Source organism: Delphinapterus leucas, chromosome 3, assembly GCF_059928025.1.
Source record: "Delphinapterus leucas isolate spDelLeu-1000000601 "Yukka" chromosome 3, BTC_Dleu_Yukka2, whole genome shotgun sequence".
Lineage (NCBI taxonomy): Eukaryota > Metazoa > Chordata > Mammalia > Artiodactyla > Monodontidae > Delphinapterus > Delphinapterus leucas.
In genome coordinates, this window is record NC_143131.1 from 22,010,054 (window position 1) to 22,025,766 (window position 15,713).

Consider the following 15,713-nt stretch of genomic DNA (forward strand, 5'->3'; position numbering starts at 1 on the left):
ATACAATTACAACCTTACCTATAACTTTAGAAGCTTAAGTACCAATATTTTTAGGAAAGAGTAGGTGGAGATTGCATCTGTAAAAGTTGTTAGTAAATAATTGGAGCATCACAAAAATATAGAATCATTTTTCTTCATTATTGTTCTAGTTTCTATTATTTCATAATAAATTTTATGAAGTCTATCATTAAATGCATTTTAATACTGATTTAAGATAATTAAAATGTTTAAAATATATTTTACATAAATATTATTTGATAAAACCATTTCAAACAATGACAAGATTAAATTAAAATAAGAAATTTAATCTTGATTAATTAGATTTTTGAATTTATTTCTTTAATAGATTGGGCTTTTTGTCTCGTGTCTAAAAATCTCTGCCTAACTCAAGGACAAAAACATTTCCTCTATGTTTTCTTTTAGAAGTTTTATAGTTTTGGTTCTTACAATGTAGGTCTATGGTCCAATTTGAATCAAGATTTGTATATGGTGCAAGATATGAATTGAAGTTCTATGTTTTACTTATGAATATTCAATTGCTCTAGCACCATCTGTTGAAAACTCATCCTTTCTCCACTGAATTGCCTTTGCACCTTTGTAAAAAATCAGTTGTCTATATATGTGTGTCTATATATTTTTGGACTCACTAGTCTATTACATTTGTCTATTTGTTCATCTTTACACCAATAGCACACTGTCTTGATTCCTATAATTTATAAGTCTGGAAATCAGATAATGTTAGTCCCCCAAATTTGGTCTTCTTTTAAAAATTTTTTTGGTTATTTTAGAACTTTTTGCATATTCCATTTAAATTTTATAGTTATCTTGCAACTTATATGTAAAAGTCTGTAGGGATTTTGATGGGGATTGCATTGAATCTTTAGATAAATTTGAGGAAAATGGACATCAGAGCAACATTGACTCTCCTGACCTATGAACACTGTATGTCTCTCCATTATTGAGTTCTTCTCAGTCATGTTTTGTAGATTTCCGTATATAAGACTTCTTCACCTTTTGTCAAATATATCCTGAGTATTTTCATTTTTTCATGCCATCACTTTATTTTATTTTTGTTTTCAACCACTTTATTGAGGTATGATTGAAATACACAGAGCTGTACATATTTAATGTATACAACTTGATGAGCTTGGACATTGATCTTTTACACTGTTGATGGGACTGTCAAATGATATAAACTCTTTGAAGACAGTGTAGTAAGTTGAATAATGGCTCCTCAAAGATGCTTATATCCTGAATCCTGACACTTGTGAATATGCTACCTTACATGGTAAAAGGGACTTTGCAGATGTGACTAACTTGGGGATTTAGGAGATTATCCTGGATCATTTAAGTAAAACCAATGTAATCACAAGGGGCCTCATAAGAGGGAGGCAGGAGATCAGAGTCAGTAAAAGAGATGCTCACAGAAACAAGTGGTTAGAGTTTCCTGAGGAAGAGGGCAGTAGCCAAGGAATGCAGGAAGCCTGGAAGCTGAAAAAACTAAGCAATGGATGTTCCCCTGGAGCCGCCAGAGGGAACACAGCTCAGTGGAAAATTTGATGTTAGACTTTTGACCTCTAGAAATGTAATAGACAAATTTGTATTGTTTTAAGCCACTCAGTTTGTGGTAAGTTGTTACAGCAGCAATAGGATAGGCAGATTTTTTTCAGTGTTAAAAATATATCTATAATGTAACTTAGGCTTCTACTCCTAGACATTTATGCAAGAGAAATGAAAGTATACTCATCTAAAATATGAATGTTTATAGCAATGCATGGATATAGGGAAAGCCTGGAGACAAGCCAATGTCACAGGTGAATGGATAAACAAATCATGCTATATCCATACAATGGAATGCTACTGAGCAGTTAAAAAAGAATGACATTTTCAGTTCACATGTAAGGAGCTTGGAAGCTAACACTCCATCCTGACAACAACAAAAAGCTGAATGGACTAAAAAATATTAACAGCTCTTCTTGGATTCGTAACAGAGGAGAGGACTCAAGGCAAACTACTGCTCCCAAGATTGGAGAGACAGGTGAATAGAAGGAAGCACAGCTTACCAGACCAGAGACTCATGAGCAGAAACCATCGAGAACCAGTAATGGAGTTAATAAAACTGAACTGTAATTGATAAATTTCTGGACATTCAGTGTGCACAACTCTGAGAATTAAAAACTCCAGGGGGAAGGTCCTTGACATTGTGAGATTTACCTCCAGGAGCTCGACCAAGTTCCCACAGTAAATATCTGAGAAAAATCCCCTTGTGGTTTCACTCTGTTCTTAACAAGGCCTGCCCTCAGGGGAAACTACTTAACCAGAGCCTAACCTAATACTGCTGGAGTATTATCAGAGCCTAATTTACCTGGGGGAAGAGAAAATCCAATCCAGCCCACAGTAACCATCCAGTCCCTCCTAAGAAGTGAGAAAATCTTGAGAAACATTTGTGACTTCAGTCCAGAGGAATAGGCTCACTGAAAGACTGAGAACTCATCATAGGCTATAGAATGCTTCCCCTCCCCCATCCCTACTATCACATTATTAAGGATTATTTACAGCAGCTCCATTTCCCAGTACATCACATCCTGCTATCAAGAGAAAAATTACAAGGCATGCCAAAAGGCAAAAAGCATAAACTGAAGAGATAGAGCAAGCATTAGAATGAGACATAGCAGGAGTGTTGGGATTATCAAACCAGGAATTGAAAGCAACTTTAATATGTTAAGCGCTCTAAAGAAGAAAGTAGACAGCATGTAAGAACAGATGGGCTATGTAAGCAGAGAGATGGAAATCCTCAGGAAGAACTAAAATGAAATGTGAGAGAGGAAGAACACTGTAAATGAAGAATACCTTTGATGGGCTTACTGGTAAACTGGGTATGGCTGAGGAAAGAATCTCTGAGCAAGAGAATGTATCAGTAGGATCCTCAAAAAACTCAGACATTTGTCCCTAAACATTCGTTCAGGTCCATAAGATGTACAACACCAAGTGTGAACTCTAAGGACTTTGAGTGATAGTTTAGAGTAGGTTCATCCTTAGTAAAAAATGTACCATTCTGGTTATGGATGTTGATAATGAGTGGGGATACACATGTGTGGGGGCAGTGGGTATCTCGGAAGTCTTTGTATCTTCTCAATTTTCTTGGAAATATAAAACAGTTCCAAAAACAAATGAAAAATTGATAAACACTCACAAAAAGAAATAAAACTAGGAAATTATGCAAAACAAACCAATAGTTAATTTGCTTAATGATAATTCTTCCTAGGTATGTTCTATGTTGCTAGAAGCCTACTTATTAACCTTTTCAAAACATTGCTCCTTCAGTATAAAACCACAAATAATCATACTTCCAGTAACCTGACTCAAAATATAGAACATCTTTGACACTTCCATTTAACCAAGTACACCTCTTACATGGTCAGACAATATATTCCCTTGCTTTTGTTTTCTTTCTCCATGGCTCTCAGCTCTCTTCCCCCAACACCGCCCTCACCGTTTAATGTGCCACCACACTGTTTTAAATCATCATTTCATGCAACCGAGTGAACAATATCTACTAACAGGTTTCTTAATCCTAATTTTTCTTATTTAAAATATATCATAGAGGGCATTATTAATATATAAATTAATTTTTAAAAACCCACTTCATCAAGACCCAAATCAATTAAAAATTTTAAACCTGTCTATTACTGGGAAGATAACATCTGTACTTGATAACTCATTGCAATATCTCGAACCAGATGATTATTAAAATTTATTTCACGTTATTTCCAGTTGTTTAATTTCAAGTCTGACATGTAACTTCTTATGTGTATAACCTACTCCTCCACTAATATATAATTCTCAATCATGTCTAAGTAATTATATTTTATTGGCTTTCCCTCACTGGCGAATAGCATGTTGCTATGTATATATATGTGTGTATGTGTGTATCAGTAAACCTTTCTTGAATTAAGTAATTAATATGCTTGTAAAGGAGGCTTTCTGAATAGGTTGGACTATTTACAGTGAAAAACAGAAGCTAAATTTTAGAGTATAAAAATAGTATGTAAAGAAACTGTACTTGTAAACAGTTATAATTAGAAGGAATCAAGTTGGTTGAGACCACAGTTAAACTATCTCTTGGAATGAAAATGCCACAAATTAATGAAATTCTATAATGTCATTTTCAGTTAATAAATTTCATTTTCAAGAACTTCTTACAAAACCACATTTCTTTATTTTACTCTTAAAAATAATTTAATATGAATACCACATGAAGTTTAAGATTATTAAATCATCCCTTAGCATTCTGCATTCCCATAATTCCAGTGCTTCCCAAACTTTAATGTATATTCACATCTCCTGGGGCTTTTGTTAAATGTCTGTTCTCATTCAGCAAGTCTTGGGTGAGGCGCAGATTCTGCATTTCTAACAAACTCGCCTGTAATGTCAACGCAGCTGAACCACTTGGAGGTTCATCTTCAGAACATGTTTATGACTTTTTCCTATTTAGTGCCTCACAGCCCTAGTATGTTGCTTATTACGCTGATGGGAAAATAATATATAAGGTGACTACTGTAGGAAGATCAGAACATTTTTTTCTAAATAATCAGTCATTTTCTGGATTTTTTTAAACTAGAAGAATCTGTTTGATTCAAGTCAGCACACACTACAGCAATTATTCTCATGATCATATTACAAACTATGATTTCCTTTATATGTACATTTTAAAGCATCTGTCCCACTGAACCTTATTCCATGTCTGTAATCACAGAGTCTTCATTATTCTTCTGAAATATTTATCACTACCATTATTTTCTCTATAGCATGTTAATTTTATTATATAGGAATCCAAGAAGAGCAGATCACAAAATACAATATAATAGTCATTTCGACACATCTCAATTATTAATTAGGTCTCCACACATAACAGGTGATCAATTAAGCTGTAATCCATTCTCAATAAAAGGAATTAGTCATTCTTCAAGTTGGTTGATTATGTTGATTAGAATCTTAATGTTCCAGCTTTTATTCCCTTTAATTTTACCATTTATAATTATAATAGAAAGTGCTAAAGATTACTGAGACCATACCCAAGCCTCTATGGATGAACAATTTTAATCCTTTTAGAGTTTCATAGCACCAATACAATCTAATGAAATTTCAACACTGAGAAAAAAGGAACATTTTTCAGGTGTGTTTATACAATTAAAATGAGCCAGTGCATACTAAATACTTCCTTTTTATGCATCTGATACCATTTTATGCATCTAGTATAAAGCACTTTGTGAGATAATTGAAACAAAGCATTACACTAAGGACTCAAATAATATGAGTCCATATGCTTGATCATATTTTTCCAAGAGTTCATTACACATTACCTACTGTGCTCTAATGTCATAGAAAATATATAATTCTACATTGAATATTTATCACTCTCTTTTAAGTATGCATTTGCATATGTATCTCTGTTTAGACTGTAAGCTTAAAGCAGGGCCTATGTCTTGCATCCAAAGTTGCTAATATAGGGATTGCACAAATTGTTCAGTAAATATTTTTAAACTGTATTGAATATTATTATTTTTTCTAAAATATTTCAGTGAGAAGGAAACTTGGTCCCTTCCCCTAAAAAAGCACAACAACATGTCGAGGACCATTTAGTGCTTATATCCTATTTATACATAACATCACAACACTCACACAAGACATTAGTCAAATAGGCAATCAATATATCATTGTTGAATGAAATATGAAACATAAAGGTTTGCTAGTCTCAGATAAGTTATCAAACATTGTTAGGATTGTTGCCAATACAGACAGAATTCCAAGAAGCTTTGATCCTTGCTATTCTCAGATTCAAATCCCCCTTCAAGAGAGACCTTTTGAAATTAATTTTATTCTCCAGGAATGTGACCTGCACATAAAACAGAAATACACTTCTCTAGCTATACTACATGCTAACGTCTTAACAAGATAATTTGCAAAACCAGATATAACCCATATAAATTCTGGGCAATGGGTGGATAAAGCATATGGCAGGTGTAAAGAGAAGCATTGCTGAGTGAGACACATAACTTGGTGTGGCCACTTTTCTCTACGATTCTTGCTAATAAGCTAAAGAAGAGCACCCAAAAGTTCTTGCTACTCTCTCAGCAGCCTTTTTAACTCTAGCAGCCAGTGTGACAGTCCCAGATGTAACTTGATCCACGCTAATACAGCTGTGACATTACACCTGCTGCTTCCTGGAAGTCTCATCCTGCTGTAGTAGGATTTATTTCATTACGTGGAAACTGATAGCAAGAATGCTCTTAGGGTAATTTACAGATGTTAGGATAAAAGCCATCTGGTACCAAATTTTCTTTGATCCAAGACTTGAACTGTTTCTAAAAAGCAATGAGTGAAGAGATACGGAGAGTTTGGGAGTTTGATTAGGAATTCCTACCCAAGATGGGGTCATTCCTCACTTACACATTATTAATAGAACATCAAGAAAAAATATCCATAGCTGGAAAAAAGAACCCGTTAAACATTATTTCCATTCAAAGTTTTTTCTATGAGGACCTTCTGTGCATGTACTAATAGTGTATAAACAATCACTGCACACTTTAGCTTGTTCTACTATGTGAATGTGTGAAATATGCACTAAATTGGGCATTGCAAAATGAGTTCTTGCTATTATACCTGAAAATGCAAAAACTATACCTGATACTCATTTGTGAAAATTAGTCAAATGTGCAAACATGGAGCTATATTATTGGCCATTAAAAATATACTTAAAGGTACAGTTATTACGTGAGAATAAGCACAGTGATCATAAGACAGATCTTTGTGGCATTGATGAGATAGCCAGGCTTAAATAAAAGCACTAAATTTTATCAGCACTACTTTTTTTTTTTATTAAGTAATTAATTTATTTATTTTTGGCTGCTTTGGTTTTCCCGTGCAGTGCGTGGCTTTCTCTAGTTGCGGCGAGTGGGGGCTACTCTTCGTTGCGGTGCACAGGCTTCTCACCACGGTGGCTTCTCTTGTTGTGGAGCATGGGCTCTAGGCGTGCAGGCTTCAGTAGTTGCGGCACGTGGGCTCAGTAGTTGTGGCTCACGGCTCTACAGCACAGGCTCAGTAGTTGTGGTGCACAGACTTAGTTGCTCCGCGGCATGTGGGATCTTCCCAGACCAGCGCTTGAACCCGTGTCCCCTGCATTGGCAGGTAAATTCTTAATCACTGCACCATCAGGGAAGCCCTCAGCACTACTTTTTAACTCTATGCTTCAATATTTGCACAATACTAGAAAGCCCACTTGTAGATAGCCTACGTTACGTGGAAGCCCATTACATAAAAAAGGATTAGCTCCAAGATTATGTATCTGTAGCTGAAATATACAGCTGGCATAGCATTGCATTAGTTAAATTTCAACTTCTGAGGGCAGAAAGAGACTAGATTGTCATTTATTTCCATTTTTCATAATGCTTGGCTCAATGCTAAGTGGTACTTTCATCACAGTTTTCAGCTGAACTAAAAAGAGAATACAAGGTTTCTTTATTTTCTAATATTTACTTATTAAACTTTTTAGAAAGTATCAGTGCCTAAGTATAGACTCTACACTAAAACATACTATTGGCTTTGTAAATATTTGGAGTAGTAAGGTATATTATATTAAGCTCCCCGATGAACTAGTCATACAAATTGGTGTGCATGTGTTTTTACTCATCTCAGTAGAGTGTGTTTAGAATTTTCATTCTATAAATTGGGCTACTAAGGTTTAGAATTATTCTCTTGGCAATGTTTATGGAGTATTGTCTCTGTGCCTACATTTGGCAATACGAAAGTTGTTAAATTTTGGTGAAAAGCAAGATGGTTCTCACCATCCAAGAATGAACAGTGTGGATGGGTGAAAAGAGCACCTAATCCAAACATGGGTGGGCTGAGACATCTTTTTGGAGGAAATCATGTCCTAGCTGACACAGGGAAGAGGAACCAGGGTGTCATTGTGTGTGTACATGTGTGCATGTTGTATGTGCATACATATGCACAAGGTTGCACATAAGTGCAGGTATTAAACTGAGTTGTGGCAATGCAATGGGATGGAATTGTGTTCCATGAATTGGAAAAATGAGTCATGAGTACATTACAGGTCATGATCAGGGGAAAAAAATGTGCAAAGCTCAGAGGAAAAAGAAGCATATGCACTGATGGAATGAAATGATATCACTTTGATTGTATGATACAATTCTAAGATGACTAAGTTCAAATCTAAATTTAGCTCTAGGCCTGTTACAATGTGAAGTCCAAATCTTCTAACCCTTCAGCCACAATTTTCTCAACCATAGCCAGGGCTATATTATGACTTTTATGGGCTCTAGACAGTTTGCCTTCGTGGGCTTTTTTGTTGATAAAACAATATTAGAAAATGTTTTACAACTGCATTCATATAAAGACACATATATTAATATTATATATTAAAGCATTGTCTTTGACCTAAAAATTCAATGTTTTCTCTTACTTAAAAAAAAAAAACATTTTCATGGGCCCCTCCCTTAAAAATCATGAGGGTCCTAAGCCCACTGTGCCTACTCTGCCTCATGGAGAAATCCACACTGACCTTAGCAGCAAAACATACGATCAAGTACTTTTAAACTGAGCTTCAGAGATAAGTTTTTTTTCCCTATAACTCAAGCTGACAGATATGGGAACAGTTTCAAGAGTAATGTTATGTGATGTGCTCAGTCTCAGTTAGTGTCATAACCAGAACTATAACTCAGGTCACCAGATTACCCTTGCACTGTTCTGAAAGGTCCTCCATAATTTAATAATGAATAGATGTTACTATGATTAAAGCTTACACTTTAATCCTCTTATCTAGAAGACATCCTGGCTAGCTTCCAGTGCGCTGAGCACAAATAAGACAGACCCACTGGGAATGGGAGATTTCTGATACCACAGGAAGTGGGTGAACTACAGACCACAGAAGTACTGGGACACATACAGTAAGATTCTGGGTAAAGAATATTATTTAAAATGTTAATAATAATGTATTTAGACATGTAAATTCCACAGATTGCTTTCAACTTGAAAGACATCATTGACATGTTGAATTTTATATATAAATGTGCTATTCAAGTCCCCTTGAGAACAAAGATTCAGTAGCAAATATTTTTTCAAGAATTATGTCTCTGGAAGGAACGTTGGGATTGGCTAAGATTGTAAATTAGCTAATAAAATGGGGAGTTTCCATTGCTCAAATGCATTTTGAGCATTTCAAATGCAAGCAACAGTTTGATTTTTCATTTGATTAGGTCGAATTATCCCAGGGGAAAAAATGGATAATAAAAATATGATAAACTATAGTAAGCTTACAATAAATTGCATTGTATATTTAATTAGAGTTAATTACTAGGAAAAGTAAATTGTTTCCAAATACTAGGAAGCTTAGTATCCTAGTTTGTAGGCTATCACAATGGGTAATAATGTAAAACCTGAAAATATACTATGTAAAAGAAATTCATTTGGAATAGAAAGAGATAGGTTGAAAGAAAGTAAAAGAATGAAAAATATTTATTGTGAAAATACTGACTATAGAAGTGTGGATTGGCTAAATTAATATCAGATACAGTAGACTTCAGAACAAGGAATATTGCTAGAGATACAGGCTTTACATTATGAAAAACAGCCAAATCACATAGAAAAGACATCATAAACATGTATGCAGAGCTTCAAAATACATTAAGCAAAAACTGATAGAACTGAAAGGAAATAAAAAGTAAAAAAATACACAATTATGGTAGGAACCATCAGCATTCCTCCCAACAATATCAGAATAAACATTTGTTCAAGTACACATATGAAGTACAGTAAGAAGACCATACTCTGGGTATAATACAAGTCATAGTATATTTAAGAAGACTGAAATTATATAACACATCTCTGAGTACAACAGATTTAAATTAGTAACTAATAAGAGGAAGAGAGATCTGAAAATCCATAATAGTTGAAAATTAAACAAAAACTATTTTTTTTTTATGGGCCCATGGACTATACTTTTCAGTGGCACTAATCTCAAAATCACATTTCCCTAGTAGGTGACCACTGCGTTCTTTAGTATTTTTAATCCAGAATCCAACCAAGGATCACACATTACATTTGGTTGCCATTTCTCTTTGATCTTTTTTTTTTCACACACACACACTGTATTTTATTTTTACAAGAGATAAATAAGCTGACACCAAACATTGTAAATAGATGACCACAACAAAAGCAACAATGATTGCAATTACCAAACATGAAATATACTCATACTATGTCATAATATTGCCATTCAGTCCAGTAATCCTCCACTGTAACAACTCCTTTACTTTAAACAACAACTTTTTAAAATCCCATGGGTTAAGAAGGAAGTCTCAAAAGAAATTAGAGTATATTGTGAATTGAATAAAAATGGAAAAAATCCTATATATTTCACATTTTGTGGGGTGTAGCTAAAAATTGCTTAGAGGGAAATTTATAGTATTAAATATCAACTTCAGTAAAGAGAAACATGTCAAATCAATTATCTAAGCTTCTCTTTTAATAGACTGCTAAAAGAAGAAATTAATACCCAAATCAAAAAGACAAAGGCAATAATACATGTGTGTATGTACACACACATGCATATATATACATACACACACATATGCACATATATGTAACCATGAGTGAGACTAGAAACAGAAACAATAGAGAAAATTAATGAAACCAACAGTAGAAGAGTAAAATGGGTTATCACTACAGATCCTACAGATATTAAAAGATTATTTAAGAACCATTTCTAAAAGTTCCACACTCATAAATTTTAAAAAGTAGATGGAGTACACAAATTCCATGAAGACTCAGACAACCAATCTCAGTCAAAAAGAAAAAGATAACATCAATAGGTCCATAAATATTTAAAGATTGAATCTATATGCTCCGGACCCAGAAGGTTTCACTGGCAAATTCAATCAAACATTTAAGACATTTACCAGTTCTACACAAAGTATTTCAGAAAGTACTAGACTGGAAGAACACTTTCCAATACATTTTACTAAGGCATCATTACTCTGACTCTGAAATGATAAAAGCCATTACAAGAGGGAAAACAAAATAAAACAAAACAAAAACAAAGAAGAAGAGCAATAACCTTCATGAAGATAGAATACAAATTCTTACCGAGATATTAGCACATGAAACTCAATGATATGTAAAATTATATCTTGACTTTACCCCAGTAAAGTAAGTTCAACATTTGAAAACCAGCCACTGTAATCATATTAAATGATTTTTTAAAACCTATGATCATTTCAGTTGACAAAGAATATTTGACAAAATCCAACCTCCCACATGATAAAAATTCTCAGTAAACTAAGAATAAAAGATAACTTCTTCAACTCATATAAAGCACTTACAAAATCCTAACATACGATCATACTTAGTTATGAGAGACTAAATGTTTTTCCCCATGTGTTTAGGAGCAAGTTGTGGAGATGTGCTCTTACCACTTACATTCAACTTTAAACTGGTGGTCCTAGCCAAAGAAGCAAAGCAAGAAAAAGAAATAAAAAGCATACATAGAGAAAAGTAAGAAATAAAACTGTCTTCATTTGCAAATGGTATGATTCTGAACATGTGAAACCACAGGCAATTTGTTTAAAAAGCTACTAAAACTAGTCAATGAGTTAAGCAAGTTCACAGGAATACAAGGTCAAACAAACAAAAATCAATGGCATTTTTACATATTAACAATTAGCAATTATAAACTGAAATAAAATTTAAAATCATACCATTTACAAAAGTACAAAAAAAAAGAAATATTAGGTAGAAATCAAACAAAATCTATGTAAGATTAATCTACTGTTATTTACAACAGCCAAGACATGAAAACAACCTAAGTGTCCATGGATGGATTAATGGATGAAGAAGTTGTGATACATATACATAAAATGCAATATTAAGCCATAAAAGTGAGGAAATCCTACCATTTGCAACAACATGGAGGGACCTTGAAGGCATTATGGTAGGTGAAATAAGTCAGAGAGAGAAAGAAAAATACTATATGATCTCATCTATATGTGGAATCTTAAAAACAAAACAAACACAAAACTCATAGAAAAAGAGATCAGATTTGTGTTTACCAGAGGCAGTAGCTGGAGGAGAGGGAATTAGAGGAAGGTGGTCAAAAGGTACAAACTTACAGTTATAAGACAAATGAGTACTAGGATTGTAATATACAACATGATGACTATGGTTAACACTGCTGTATGATATATAGGAAAGTTGTTAAGAGAGTAGATCCTAAGAGTTCTTTTCACAAGGAGAATACTTTTTTCTTTCTTTGTATCTATATGAGGTGATGGATATTAACTAAACCTCCTGTGGTAATTATTTCACAATATATGTAAGTCAAACCATCATGCTGTACACCTTAAACTTATACAGTGATGCATATCAATCATTTCTCAATAAAGTTGAATAAAGTATGTTCACAAATGTTTTGACACTCCTCCTTTCAAAGGTAGAATAATTCTCCTCCTCTTGAATGTGGGCCAGCCTTAGTGACTTGCTTGTAGCAAATAGAATGTGGTGGAAGTGATGGTATATGACTTCTGAGGTTATAGAAAGAATACAGCTTCCTCCTGGTACTTTCTTACTTTTATGTCACTCCCGCAGGGGAAGCCATGCCACATTGTGAGGTCACTCAAGAACCCTTGTGGTAAAGAACTGAGACCTTCCCCAAACAGCCAGCATCAACTTGCCAGCCCCTGGAGGAAGGTACCTTGAAAGTGGGTCCTCCAGCCCTAATCAGACCTTCACATGACTACAGCTCGGGCTGACATCTGACTGCAACCTCATGAGAAGGTCAGAACCACTGAGCCTAGTTGCTCTCTGTGATTATTGTTGTTTTAAGCCTCTAAGTTCTGGGGTAATTTGTTATGCAGCAATAGATAACTAATACACTAGGTTTTCAGTAAATACATAATGAATAAATTTTTTAAAAAAAGATCTGTATGCTGAAAATTACAAAGTCTCATGGGAGAAACTGTAAATAAATAAATAAATAAATAAATTTTATTTATGATCTGGATAGAAATATTGTTCAAATGTTAATTCTCCCTAAATTGATCTGTAGAGTCAAAAAAATTCCAGAAGGATATTCCTGTCGATGTTGACAAACTGCTTCTAAAATTTATATGTAAAATCAAAGGAAATAAAATAGCCAAAGCAATCTGAAAAAGAGAAACAGAGTTGCAGAACTCATACTATATTGTTTTAAGACTTATCATAAAGCTACACTAATCAACAGAGTAAGATACTGGTGAAACATTATGTACATAGACCAATGGAAGAGATCAGAGAGTCCAGAAATAGACTCACGCATATGATTTCCTAGAAAGCTCTAAATATCATTCAATGGATAAAAAATAATCATTTCAATGAATAGAGCTGAATCAATTTAAATGCAAGCCATATTTTATTCCATTTATAACAAATAAATTGAAGTGGACTATCAATCTAATGTAAAAATCTAAACTATAAAACTTATAGAAGAAATCATAGGAGAAAAACTTGCGTTTTTTAATTCATAAAGATTTCTTAGAGATGATACCTAAATCTTGATTTATAAAAGAAAAATAATTGACAAATTTGTTTTTATCAAAATTAATAGCACTATCTCTTCAGAAGACATCATTAATAAAATGAAAAGACAAGTCATAAACTTGGAGAAAATAATTGCAAAACACATATCTGATAAAGCATTTATCCATGCTATACTAATTAATATCAGAAGTCAATAATTAGAAACAAACATTCCAATTAAAAATGGGCAAAAGACTTGAACAGACATTTCAACAAAAAATATACAGATGACAAATAAGCATATAAAATGATGTTTAACATCTTTTTTCATTAGAAATGAAAATTTGAAAATTGAAACCATAATGGGTACCACTATACTACATTAAAATTGCTAAAATAAAATTTTAAAAAGACATTACCAAGTGTTGGCAAGGATGCAGAACAAATGACACTGCTATTCCCTGCTGGTAGGAATGCAAAATATTATAGCCATTTAGAAAACAAACTGCAGTTTCTTAAAATATTACACATGCACTTAGCATTTGATATAATATTCCTATCCTAGATACTTGTCCAGGAGAAACAAAAACATTTGTTCACATAAAACTATATGTAAATGGTTACACCCACTGCATTCATTATTCATTATCATAACAAACTGGAAACTACCCAAATGGCCTCAAACGGGTTAGCGGACAAACAAACTTTGGTGTATCCATACAATGTCTTGCTCTTCATCAATCAAAATGTCTGAACTATTTATATATGCAGCAACATGGATGTATCTCAAATGCATTATGTTAAGTGGAAGAAACCAGGCTCAAAAATCATATATAGTATATGATTCCATTTATAACACATTCTTGAAAAAGTAAAAGTATAGGGATACAAAACACAGCAGATTAGTGGTTGCTAGGGCCTAGTCACCACAAAGTAACATACAGAAACTTTTGGGGGAGATGGCAGTGTTCTCTATCTTATCTGTGCTACTTGTTATAAGTCTGTATATATTTGTCAAAATTCATAGAACTTTACCTTAAAAAGGATGAATTTTACTGTATGTAAATTACACCTTTGTACAAATGGCCAACAGGTACATGAAAAGATGCTCAACATTACTAAACATCAGGGAAATGGAAATCAAAACCACAACTGAAATCTCACCTCGCACCTGTCAAGATGGCTATTATGTAAAAGGATAAGTGCCATTTTTAAAGGATATTTACTTTCATTGCACTTTCCTTTATTAAGTATTAAATCATTTAATAATTAAAATCATTTAAGAATGTGTACTTTTATAAATTATACAGGAAACAAAAATTACTGCATACTATTTACACATCTAAATATGGAGTATCGAGAAAAGTTTTATCCCTTTGAAATTTTATTCAGATAATGGATCCTTTATTTTACTCTGAGACACTGGTGTCCAAAGAAAAAGATGCCCTAAATGATATGCCCTGTCTTGTTTCCTGTTATTCTTTTACTCTGGCTAGTTATCAGTTGTCAAAACAACAGGCCAAGCCTAACACCTAACAGTGTGCCGAATATCTTTTGAAAAAATCCTCCATAATCTCATCAGGACTTTATATCCTCAGCTTGGCCTGGATACTCAAAGTTTCTGAAAACAGGGAGTCCGTGCAATAGTGCATAAAATATGAGGGCTTTGAAAGCCCGTGCCTGCCTAGGGGAGTGTGTAATTTAATAAAGTGTTCATTGATGTCAGCACACTGACTCATCACACTTGTGTTGATGTCGCAGCCTGCAGCACAGAGACTCCTACTGCTAATTAGATGACTGAAGTCAGATTACATTTCCCTCGGAGATATACAGACACAAAGGTGGGAGAGTTAGTCTCAAAGGGATTTTTGATTTACAAGTATCTGATGGAACAGAACAAAAATAGGGTAGGGCACACTTTAGGGACAGCCAACAAGGGAAATGAACTCAACAGAGTTGCATTATTTACAAAAGCGAAAGTTATAAAAGACACCATCAGGCTTCTATAGTTCCTACTTTATTCAGACACAAATTTCTAACATAAATTATAAATAAGGATAATATTTTTATGACTTACATGCTAAGCTTTTGAACAATCCCTTATAAATCCCAGAGAAATTCAAGAGCTATGAGTTGAACTTCCA